This window comes from Neophocaena asiaeorientalis, unplaced genomic scaffold (genome assembly GCF_003031525.2).
Source record: "Neophocaena asiaeorientalis asiaeorientalis breed wild unplaced genomic scaffold, Neophocaena_asiaeorientalis_V1.1 scaffold1166, whole genome shotgun sequence".
Lineage (NCBI taxonomy): Eukaryota > Metazoa > Chordata > Mammalia > Artiodactyla > Phocoenidae > Neophocaena > Neophocaena asiaeorientalis.
In genome coordinates, this window is record NW_020174062.1 from 7,169 (window position 1) to 19,197 (window position 12,029).

At 54.0% G+C, this 12,029-nt stretch overlaps 5 non-coding genes across 5 annotated transcripts; all 5 read left to right on the plus strand.

The window, feature by feature from the left end:
- LOC112405945 (small nucleolar RNA SNORD116) lies at positions 1-93 on the plus strand. The gene has a single exon (XR_003004470.1). It is a non-coding gene; the product is annotated as a small nucleolar RNA SNORD116 (small nucleolar RNA).
- Positions 94-2,032: 1,939 nt separating this feature from the next.
- On the plus strand, positions 2,033-2,125 carry LOC112405946 (small nucleolar RNA SNORD116). The gene has a single exon (XR_003004471.1). It is a non-coding gene; the product is annotated as a small nucleolar RNA SNORD116 (small nucleolar RNA).
- Positions 2,126-4,060: 1,935 nt separating this feature from the next.
- Positions 4,061-4,153, plus strand: LOC112405934 (small nucleolar RNA SNORD116). The gene has a single exon (XR_003004460.1). It is a non-coding gene; the product is annotated as a small nucleolar RNA SNORD116 (small nucleolar RNA).
- Positions 4,154-6,914: 2,761 nt separating this feature from the next.
- LOC112405933 (small nucleolar RNA SNORD116) lies at positions 6,915-7,004 on the plus strand. Its single transcript, XR_003004459.1, has one exon. It is a non-coding gene; the product is annotated as a small nucleolar RNA SNORD116 (small nucleolar RNA).
- Positions 7,005-9,885: 2,881 nt separating this feature from the next.
- On the plus strand, positions 9,886-9,978 carry LOC112405939 (small nucleolar RNA SNORD116). Its single transcript, XR_003004464.1, has one exon. It is a non-coding gene; the product is annotated as a small nucleolar RNA SNORD116 (small nucleolar RNA).
- The last annotated feature ends 2,051 nt before the right edge of the window (positions 9,979-12,029 follow it).

The window sequence follows — 12,029 nt, forward strand, 5'->3', positions numbered from 1 at the left end:
GGATCGATGATGACACCCTTGTATGCATTCCTTGGAAAATCTGAACAAAATGAGTGAGAACACTCTACCGTCTCCTCATCGAGTCTGAGGTCCAGCACGTTTCCTGTCTCGGGCATAGGGGACATTGAGGAGCGATGTACGTAACCTGCGTAGAGTTGTGATCCCATTGCCGGAGGCATGACGCCCAAAGGGTGTCTTGCAGGACGTAGAGAAAATAGATACGCTGATGCGTCTGTGCCGCTCTCCTGGAGGATAGGTGAGCTATGCGAACGTGACCTTTGGGCACTTTGTTACCTTGTTTGGGAATGTGCCAAGCTAAAATTGTTTCTCCCGCAGGGCATGATGCGTCCGGCCCGTGAGGAACGCAGGACTTTCGAAGAGCCAGAGATTTATCTGGAGAAGTCTGTTGGCTGTACAGCTACGCGGACACCGTTGCGATGCCGGGTGCGCTGCCGCAGACAGGCACTGTGCCCTTTGAAGCGTCCAGGTCCCCTTGGGTGGCAGAGGTCTTCCGTTGGCAATCTGTTTGTGGTTCTCGGGGACAGTGCCTTTGGTCTGTGTGAGGTCCTCGGTAGTGTCACTGTGGCAGTGGAGAAGTGCCAGGATCCGTGGGGTAGGGTCAGTGTCATCAAAGCAGGCATGTTACGATCTCTCACCCCTGGTGTACAGTGTCCCCCTGTTTGCACGGTATGTGTGGCTTCCAATAGGGTCGAGTTGCCCCGTGGGCAGGAGGAGGCCTCGGAGGACGAGGCTGGCAAGGATTTGTGCGCTTCCTCAAGGTTCAGGGCCGCCAACCCTGCTGGGTGGGTGCTAGCGAAACATGGCAGGCATGGTGGCCCAGTTTCGGGTTTGGGGTCTGAGCTTGGGTCATGGTTGCTGAAGCCCACCGCTTCCTGTGGTGGACATTCCTATGGGTCCACAGAAAGCGATTTGGCCTAGTTGGCGAGAACTGGCACATAGGCCGAATTCCGTTAGCCCCTTGAGTGGTGCCGGGCTGCATCTTGCCTGGAGCCTGCCTGCAGGTCAGGGTCGGCCCGGCCAGCGGAGGTTGTCTTGCCTCCGGGAGTGCTGGAAGTTGCCCCAAGTGCACATCAGATGTGCTACTAGCTGGCCGCTTCTCCAGGTCCACGTATATGCCACACCCACGGCCGGGAGGCAAGTCTGGTTAGGTCTTTGAGCTTTGGTCAGAAGGCTTGGCTGTGGGAGAGCGGGAATCCCTGGCCTACTTCAACAGCCTCCGGGTTGCAGAGTTCGCATTCAGCCTCTTGAAGCTTGAAGGGGTCTTTGTCCATTCAGGGGGGGCTGTGTCCAATGCCAGCGCGCTGTGTATAAACTGTGGCTTTTACGCTTCGGTGTCTCTGCAGAGGGCTTCAGGTACCAACGGAGGCCAAGATGCAGATTGAGCAGAACACAAAGAAGCCCAGAAGCACGTCCCCGTGAGCAGTGACAGTCACGCCCGCGCACACGCGTGAACACGCAAATAGACCCTCTCACATACCGGGCAACGTACGTTCCTAACTTCCTGCAGTCGTGCTGTCAGACACACATTAAGTTCTCAGTAAGGGTAGAGGTCCTTGGGAAGCAGGGTCCGGGCTCAAGCCCAGGTAAACATTGGCATGAATCACGTTCTCTGAGGACCCCGGTCCAATTCTGAAGACTGCGTGATTTATGTCCACTTCTCAGGTGCAGTTGCTGGGCAGGGGTGGCCGTCAGGAAAGGCGAGAAGACGTTCACGTTGTCTGATGACTGGAGGTGCTAAGGAGAACTGGAAAAGTGAGGTGGGGGCAGGTTGCTAAGCATGGTCCTGGATGACTCAGGAAGGTAGGCGTTCACCCACCCTAAGATGTGCCACTGGATATTAGGTTTCCCTCAGACGGGCCCAGTGGCTTCAAGAGTAAATTGACTGTTGCTCTTGCAGAGTGGCCTGAGGGCTGTGGATTCCCCAGGGTTTTGGAGTACTAGGAAGTCATGGCTCCTCTGCAGACCAGAACGGCATGCCCGGTTGTGTTGTGCAGCGTCCCAGCACGTGCTTGGATCGATGATGACACCCTTGTATGCATTCCTTGGAAAATCTGAACAAAATGAGTGAGAACACTCTACCGTCTCCTCATCGAGTCTGAGGTCCAGCACGTTTCCTGTCTCGGGCATAGGGGACATTGAGGAGCGATGTACGTAACCTGCGTAGAGTTGTGATCCCATTGCCGGAGGCATGACGCCCAAAGGGTGTCTTGCAGGACGTAGAGAAAATAGATACGCTGATGCGTCTGTGCCGCTCTCCTGGAGGATAGGTGAGCTATGCGAACGTGACCTTTGGGCACTTTGTTACCTTGTTTGGGAATGTGCCAAGCTAAAATTGTTTCTCCCGCAGGGCATGATGCGTCTGGCCCGTGAGGAACGCAGGACTTTCAAAGAGCCAGAGATTTATCTGGAGAAGTCTGTTGGCGGTACAGCTACGCGGACACTGTTGCGATGCCGGGTGCGCTGCCGCAGACAGGCACTGTGCCCTTTGAAGCGTCCAGGTCCCCTTGGGTGGCAGAGGTCTTCCGTTGGCAATCTGTTTGTGGTTCTCGGGGACAGTGCCTTTGGTCTGTGTGAGGTCCTCGGTAGTGTCACTGTGGCAGTGCAGAAGTGCCAGGATCCGTGGGGTAGTGTCAGTGTCAACAAAGCAGACATGTTGCGGTCTGTCATCCCTGCTGGACAGTGTCCCCATGTTTGCACGATATCTGTGGCTTCCAGTAGGGTCGAGCTGCCCCGTTGGCTGGGGGCCACGGAGGACGAGGCTGGCAAGGATTTGTGCGTTTTCTCAGGTTACAGGGCCGCCAAGCCTGCTGGGCGGGTGCTGGCGAAACGTGGCAGTCATGTTAGCCCAGTTTCGGCTTTGGGGTCTGAACTTGGGTCATGGTTGCTGAAGCCCACCACTTCCGGTGGGGGGCATTCCTATGGGTCCACAGAAAGTGATTTGGCCTAGTTGGTGAAAATTGGCACATAGGCCGAATTTCGTTAGCTCCTTGAGTGGTGCCGGGCTGCATCTTGCCTGGAGCCTGCTGCAGGTCAGGGTTGGCCCAACCAGCGGAGTTTGTCTTGCCTCCGGGAGTGCTCTAAGTAGCCCCAAGTGCACATCAGATGCACCACTAGCTGGCAGCTTCTCCGGGTCCATGTATATGCCACACCCACGGCTTGGAGGCAAGCCTGATTAGGTCTTTGTGCTTTGGTCAGAAGGCTTGGCTGTGGGAGAGAGAGAATCCGTGGCCTATTTCAACAGCCTCCGGGGTTTAGAGTTTGCATTCAGCCTCTTGAAGCTTGTAGGGGTCTTTCTCCATTCAGGGGTTGCGGTGTCCAATGCCAGCGCTCTGTGTATAACCTGTGGCTTTTACGCTTCGGTGTCTCTGCAGAGGGCCTCATGGACACACGGAGACCAAGATGTAGTTTGAGCAGAACACAAAGAAGCGCAGAAGCACATCCTCGTGAGCAGTGACAGTCACACCCGTGCACACGCGTGAACACACACATAGACCCTCTCACATGCCGGGCAACGTACGTGCCTAACTTCCTGCAGTCGTGCTGTCAGACAAACATTGTGTTCTCACTAAGGGTAGAGGTCCTTGGGAAGCAGGGTCCGGACTCAAGCCCAGGTAAACATTGGCGTGAATCACGTTCTCTGAGTACCCCAGTCCAATTCTGAAAACTGCGTGATTTATGTCCACTTCTCAGGTGCAGTTGCTGGGCAGGTGTGGCCGTCAGGAAAGGCAAGAAGACTTTCGCCTTGTCTGATGACTGGAGTTGCTAAGGAGAACTGGAAAAATGAGGTGGGAGCAGGTTGCTAAGCATGGCTCTGGATGATTCAGTCCGTTAGGCATTCACCCACCCTAAGGTGTGACCCTGGATATTAGGTTTCCCTCAGACGGGCCCAGTGGCTTCAAGTGTAGATTGACTGTTGCTCTTGCAGAGTGGCCTGGTGGCTGTGGCTTCCCCAGGGTTTTGGTGTACTAGGAGGTCATGGCTCCTCTGCAGACCCGCATGGCATGCCCCGTTGCTTTTTGCAGCATTGTAGCACGTGCTTGGATCGATGATGATACCCTTGTATGCATTCCTTGGAAAATCTGAACAAGATGAGTGAGAACACTCTACCGTCTCCTCATCGAGTCTGAGGTCCAGCACGTTTCCTGTCGCGGGCATAGGGGCCTGTCAAGAGCGAGGTAGGTAACCTGTGTAGAGTTGTGTTACCATTTCCGGAGGAATGACTCCCAAAGGGTGTCTTTCATGAAGTAGAGAACATAAATATGCTGAGGGCCAGCGTCCCCTGCTGACATGCATGCAAACAGCACTCAGGGCTCCAGACTTGGAGGGGCTCCTGTCTGAAGGTCGACTGTGTCTTCCCCTAAGCTGGGTCGTCTATGAATATCAGGTCACTGCTGAAAGACCGTTGAGGGAATGCGAGGGGGCAGGCTCTCTTGCTGGTCTTCAGATTCGGAGTGTGTGCTGGTGTAGGCCCAGTGAGCTTGCAGTTTGGAACGGTGTGGTTTGGCCGCGATCACCCTTTGTGCACGCTGCTTCAGGGTTTAGGTCTGGAAGCCTAAAGGAGCAGGCTTCCCTTCTTGGGGCCTGGAGCATGAGGCCAGGCCTGTGGCCCTCCCTTTCATTGGGTTTGGCGCATTGAGGTTCTTGTGTGTCCAATGGGGCTGTAGTAGTGCGTGGGTGTGGGCTGGGGTTGGGTGTTGACAGAAAGGGGCTGATGGATTAGGTGGTGCCCATGTCAGCTCCTCTACTGCAGCTCCCAGCACAGGTGTTGGCACTAAGAGGGCCATCATGGAGTGGGGTTAGCACCGAGTGCTGCATTTAAGACTGCGTGATGGCTGTTTCCTGGAGACGAAGGTAAGGCATCATGAGGACGTTTCCTGTGTGATGTCGTGGGATGGTCTGTGATCATTCAGTTGCTGATGCTGTTCATGGTTTCCCAAGGAGGTCTCCTTTTCCTGATGGGTTGGCATCAGCTGCCTATGAAGTGGATGGCTTTCGCTGTTTATGAGGATGCCTGCGATGTAGGTAACCTGCGTAGTGTTGTGTTCCCGTTACAGGAGAAATTATGCCCAAATGGTTTCTTGCGGGACGTAGAGAAGATCGACATTCTGAGGCATCTGTGCCGGTCTTCTTGGGGGTAGGTCAGTTATATGAACACGCCCTTTGGCCACTTTGTTCCATCATTTGGGAATGTGCGAAGGGAAAGTGTTTCTCCCAGAGAGCATGACATGGCCGGCCCATGTGGCACACAAACCTTTCGAACAGCCAGAGGTTTATCTGGAGCAGTCTATTGGCGGGGCAGAGATGCGGGCACTGTTGTGTTGCCAGGTGCGCTGCCATGGGCAGCCACTCTGCCTTTTGAAGCTTGCATGTCCCCTCACGTGGCAGAGGTCTTCCATTGGCAATCTGTCTGTGGTTCTCGGGGACAGTGCTTTTGATCTGTGTGAGGTCCTCTGTAGTGTTGCTGTGGCAGTGGAGAACTGCCAGAATGCATGGGGTGGGATTGGCGTCATTAAAGCAGACATGTATGCACTCTGTGTTCCTTGGTGTACAGTGACCCCGTGTTCACAAGGTGTCTGCGACTTCATGTAAGGGCGAGTCACTCTGCGGGCAGGAGAAGGTCACTTAGGACGAGGCTGTCAAGCATTTTATCTTTTCCTCTGGGTTCAGGGCCGTGAAACCTGCCGGATGGGCACTGGCGAGACGTGCTCGGGAAGATGGCCTAGGTTCCCTCATGGGGTTCCAACCTGGGTCCTGGTTGGTACAGTACACCACTTCCCGTGATGGACATTCCCATGGGTCCTCAGAACGTGATTTGGTCTAGTTGGCGAGAATTGACATTTAGACTGTATTTCGTCAGCCCTTTGAGTGGTGCTAAGCTGCACTTGCCTGTAGCCAGCTGCAGATCGGTGTTTGCCTGCCCATCAGAGACTCCCTTGCTTCCGGAAGCACTGGGAGTGGCCTCAAGTCCACATTAGGTGTAGACTATTAGCTGGCAGGATCTCCATGTCCACATACATGTGACATCCACTGCCAGGAGGCAGGTCTTTTCCAGTCTTTGTGCTTTGGTCAGAAGCCATGGCTATGGGAGAGCGGGAGTCTGTGGCCTATTTCAACAGCTCCTGTGGGTCAAAATTCGCATGCGGCCTCCTGCAGCTGACAGGGGTCTTTCTCATTTCTGTTGGGGGTCCAACCAGGGTGTTGTGTATAAACTCTGGTGTTTACTGTTGGAAGCCTCTGCAGAGGGCCACAGGGACACACAGAGAGCAAGACGCATATTCAGAGGCACACACAGTAATACACAAGTGCGTCCTCGTGCGCAGTCGAAGTCACGAATACACACATACAGCATCTCACACACTGGTCAGTGTACGTGTCTAACTTCCTAGAGACATGCTGTGAGACACAAATCAATACTCGGTAAGGGATAGAGGTCCTTGGGAAGCAGGTTCAGAGCTGAAGCCCAAGTAAATATTCACATGGATCACGTTCTCTGAGGACCCCGGTCCACTTCTGAAGCCTCAGTGATTTGTGTCCACTCCTCAGGTGCAGTTGCTCGGCATGGCTGGCTGGCGGCAAAAACAAGAAGACTTTCATATGGTCTGATGACTGGATGTGCCAAGGACAACTGGAAAAAGTGAGGCGGGCACATGTTGCCAAGCGTGGTCCTGGATAACTCAGGATGGTAGGCATTCACTCACACTAAGATGTGCCATGGGACATTAGGTTTTCCTCAGATGGGCCCAATGGCTGCAAGAGTGGATTGATTTTTGCTTTTGCTGAGTGGCCTGAAGACTCTGGATTCCCCAGGCTCTTGCAGTACTCCAGGGTCATGGCTCCTCTGCAGAGTACTGCAGCCTGTCCGGTTACATTCTGCAGCTTCCCAGCATGTGTTTGGATCGATGATGACACCCTTGTATGCATTCCTTGGAAAATCTGAACAAAATGAGTGAGAACACTCTACCATCTCATCGAAACTGAGGTCCAGCATGTTTCCTCTCTTGGCGGTAGGGCACAGATAATGTGAACAAATTGGAAGATATGAACAAAATGAGTGAGAACACTCTACCGTCTCTTCATAGAATCTGAGGTCCAGCACATTTCCTCTCTCATGCGTAGGGCACCATTAGGAGTGAGGGCCATCATCCCTTCGTGACACGCATGCAAACACCATCCAGGGCTCCAGCATTGGAGGAGCTCCTGTTTGAGGGTGGACCATGTCTGCACATAAGCTGGGTCATCTGTGAATCCCGTGTCCCTGCTGAAAGGCCATTGAAGGAATGCGAGGTGGCAGTCTCACCTGCTGGTCTTCAGAATCAAACTGTGTGCTGATGTAGGCCCAGTGAGCTTGCAGCTTGGGAGGTGTGTTTTGGACAGGATCACGTTTTGTGCATGACGCTTCGGAGGATGCTTCTGGAATCCAAAATGAGCAAGCTTCCCTTGTTGGAGCCTGGAGCCTCCGGCCAGGCCTGTGGCTCTCCCTGTTGTTGTGTTTCACACAGTGAAGTTCTTGAGTGCCCAGTGGGCCTGGAGCAGTGGGTTGGTTTGGGCTGGTGATTGGCGTCAGCCCATTGGAAGGGGCCTGATGGATTAGGCCTCGGTGTTGCCATTGTCAGCTCCTCTACTCCAATTCCCAACACAGTGTTGACATCAAGTTGGTCATCATGGTGTGGAGTGAGGACCGAGTGCTGTATTTAAGCCTGTGTGGTGGCTGATGGACTGGACATAACAGTAAGGCATGATGAGGAGGGGTCCTGTGTGAAGTTGTGGCATGGGCTGTCATCATTGGGTTGTGGGCACTGGCCTCAGCTTACCAAGGATGTGTCATGTTCATGATGGGCTGGCATCAGCTGCGTATGGAGGGGATGGCTTTGCCCGCTCATGTGGATGCCGTCAGGTCGGTAACCTGCAGGAGTTGTGATCTCGTTGCTGGAGGAATGACGATGAAAGGGTGTCCTGTAAAGATGATAGACATGCTGAGGCATCAGTGCCGGTCTTTTTGGAGGAAGGTGTGTTATGCGAACATGCCCTTTGGCCACTTTGTTTCCTCATATGAGAATGTGCAAAGCGAAAGTGTTTCTCCCAGAGGGCATGACGCGGCCGGTCCATGTGGCCCGCAAGCCTTTCGAAGAGACAGAGGTATTTCTGGAGCAGTCCATTGGCGGGGCAGAGATGGGGGCACAGGTGCTATGCCAGGTGCGCTGCCGTGGACAGCCACTGTGCCCTTTGAAGCTTCCAGGTCCCCTCGCATGGCAGAGGTCTTTCGTTGGAAGTCTGTCTGTGGTTCTCGGGGACAGTGCCTTTGATCTCTGTGAGGGTCTTGGTAGTGTCGCTGTGGCAGTTGAGAAGTGCCAGGATGCATGGTGTAGGTCAGTGTCATCAAAACAGACATGCTTGCGTTCTGTAATCCCTGGTGTAGAGTGTCCCCGTGTTTGCATGATGTCTGTGGCTTCCAGTAGTTTTGGGTTGCCCTGTGGGCAGGAAGAGGTCACATAGGATGTGGCTGTCAAGCGTTTGAGTGATCCCTCCGGGTTCATGGACGCAAAACCTGCTGGCTGGGTGCTGGCAAGTCGTGACCGGGAAGGGGGTCTAGTTTCTGCCGTGCGGTTTGAACGTGGATTATGGTTGCTGAAGCCCACTACTTCCTGTGGTGGGTATTCCCAGGGGTCCACGAAAAGTGATTTGTGCCAGTTGGTGAGAATTGGCAGTTGGACCGAATTTTGTTAGCCCCTTGAGAGGTGCCAGGCTGCTTTTGACCTGCATCCAGCTGTAGATCGGTGTCCACCCGACCATAGAAGGTTCCCTTGCTTCCAGAATTTCTGGGAGGGGCCCCAAGTGCACATCAGATGTGCTATTAGCTGGCAGGTTCTTCAGGTCCACGTACATGTGACACCCACGGCCGGGAGGCAAGTCTGTTTAGGTCTTTGTGCTTTGGCCAGAATGCTTGGCTGTGGGAGAGCGGTAGTCCGTGGCCTATTTCGACAGCCCCTGTGACTCAAAGTTTGAATTCAGCCTCTTGGAGCTAATAAGGGTCTTTCTTCATTCAGTGGGGAGGGGGTCCAAAGCCAAGGCGCTGGAGGTCAAAGTTCGCATGTGGCCTCTTGAAGGTGATAGAGGTCTTTCTCCATTCAGTTGTAGGGTCCAAAGCTAGTGTTCCTCATATAAACTTTGGCCTTTACTGTTCACAGTCCCTGCAGAGGGCCACAGGGACAGACAGAGACCAAGACGCGGATTCAGAGGCACTCACTGAAACCCGCCAGCCCGTCCTTATGCGCAGTCACAGAAAGACACATGCACATGCGTGAACACACACAAACACCGTCTCACACAGAGGCCAACATACGTGCCTGAGTTCGTGCAATTGTGCTGTCAGACATGCATTCTGTTCTCAGTAAGGGATAGAGGTCCTTGGGAAGCAGGTTCAGGCATCACACCCAGGTTAATATTCACACATATCATGTTTTCTGAGCACCCCGGTCCAATTCTGAAGCCTTTGTGGTTTCTGTCCACTTCTCTGGTGAAGTTGCTGGGCAAGGCTGGCCGTCGGCATAGAGAAGAAGACCTTCGCATGGTCTGATGACTGGATGTGCTAAGGAGAAATGGAAAAAGTGAGGCAGGGGCATGTTGCTGACCGTGGCCGTGGATAACTCAGGACAGTAGGCAATCAACCACCCCAAGATGTGCCAACGGATATTAGGGTTTCCTGAGACGGGCCCAGTGGCTGCAATAGTGGATTGCCTGTTACTCTTGCTGAGTGCTCTGAGGGCTGTGGATTCCCCAGGTTTTTCGAATACTCCGGGGTCATGGCTCCTTTGCAGAGCCAAGCGGCCTGCCCTGTTGTGTTGAGCACTGTCCCAGTATGTGCTTGGATTGAAGATGACACCCTTGTATGAATTCCTTGGAAAATCTGAATTAAATGAGTGACAACGCTCTACTGTCTCCTCATCGAAACTGAGGTCCAGCACGTTTCCTCCCTTGGGGGTAGGGTACAGTTGGGAGTGGAGGCCAGCGTCCCCTTTTTGACATGCATGCAAACACCACCCATGGTGCCAGCATTTGAGGGGCTCCTGTCTGAAGGTCGACCGTGTCTGCACCTTACCTGAATCGTCTATGAATCCCAGGTCCTTGGTGAAAGGCCAATGACGGATTACAAGGCGGCATGCTGTCTTGCTGGTTTTAGGTGTCGTAGTGTGTGCTGGTCCAGGCCCAGTGAGCCTGCGGCTTGGAGAGTTGTGTTTTGGCCATGTTTCCTCTTTGGTCGTGGCACTTTGTGTGGTGTTTGGAAGCCAAAATGAGCCAGCTTCTCTCGTTGTGGCCTGGAGCCCCAGGCCAGGCATATGGCCCTCCCTGTTGTTGCTTTTGCCGTGATGAGTTTCTTGAGTGCCCGGTGGGGCTGGAGCAGTGCACAGGGGTGGGCTGGCGCTGGGTGTCGGCGGAAGGGGGCTGACGGATTAGGCCTCAGTGTTGCCCTTGTCAGCTCGTGTACTGCAACTCTCAGCACAGTGTTGGTGCCAAGTGGGTCATCATGTAGTTGAGTGAGGACCAAGTGCTGCATTTAAGCCTGCATGGTGGCTGATGACCTGGACAGGAAGGTAAGGCATGATGAGGACAGATCCTGTGTGATGTCATGGGATGGGCTGTCATCATTGGGTTGCAGGTGGTCACCTCATCTTGCCTAGTATGTCCCTGAACCGTGAGGGTTGCCATCAGCTGCCTAGGGTGGAGAGGGCTTTTGCGGTCCAAGTAGATGTGTTGTGATTGGTGACCTGTGTCGACTGGGGACCCCTTGCCTGAGGAATGACACCCAAATGGTTTATTGCGGTGGGTAGAAGAGATCTAGTTGCTGAGGAGTTGGGGCTGGCCTCCCTAGGGGGAAGTGAGTTATGCGAACATGCCCTTTGGCCCCTTTGTTCCCTAGTTATGGAACGTGCGAGGAGAAAGTGTTTCTCCCAAAGGGCATGACACGGCCTGCCCAGGTAGCACGCAAGCCTTTCACAGGGCCAGAGGTTTATCTGCGGAAAACCGTGGGTGTGGCAGAGATGGGGGCGATATTGCGATGCCATGGACAGCCAGTTGTGCTCTTTCAGGGTTTCAGTTCCCCTCCCATGGCAGAGGTCCTCCATTTGAAGTCTTTCTGTGATCCTCGTGGATGGCACCTTGGATCTCCGTGAGGTCCTTGTTGGTGTTGGTGTGATGCTGACGAGATTACAGAATGTATGGTGTGGGGTCGACCTCATCAAAGCCGACATGCTTGCTGTCTGTCTTCCGTGGTGCTCAGTGTCTCCCATGTTAGCATGGTGTCTGTGGCTTCTTGTTGTGTCCAATCACCCTGTGGGCAGGAGGAGGGCACGTGGGACAAGGATATCCAGCATCTGAGCATTTCCTCAGGGACCAGAGCCACGAATCCTGCCAGTTGTTTAGCTGGCCAGAACCTGGCCAGGAAGGTGGCCTAGTTTCCTTGTGCAGTTCGACCCTGCATAATGGTGGGTGAAGACCAACACTTTCCATGATAGGCATGCCTGCGGGTCCATGGAAAGTGATTTGGCATAGTTGGCCTTAAGTGGCACCTGGTCTTAAGTCCTTTGGCCCCTTGAGAGGAAGAGGGGCTGCATCTTGCCTGTAGCCAGCTGCAAGGCAGTGTCGGCCTGCCCGTGGGAGGTTCCCTTCTTCCCAGAGGTGCTGGGAGTGGCCAGCAAGTGCACATCAGATGTGCTAGGGTAGCTGGCAGGGTCTCCAGGTTTACGTAGACGTTACACCCACAGCCAGGAGGCCAGGCTTGTCTCATCAAGTCTGTGTGCTTTGGTCAGAAGACGGTGCTGTTGGAGAGCAGGAGTCCGTTGCTTATTTCAACAGTCTCTGGGGTCAAAGTTCGCATGCGGTCTCTTGAAGGTAGCAGGGGTCTTTCAACGTTCTGTGGCAGGGCCCGAGGCCATGGCTCTGTGTATAAGTTGTTGCTTTTCCCGTTTGAGGCCTTTACAGAGGGGTACAGGGACACACAGAGGTCCCGACGT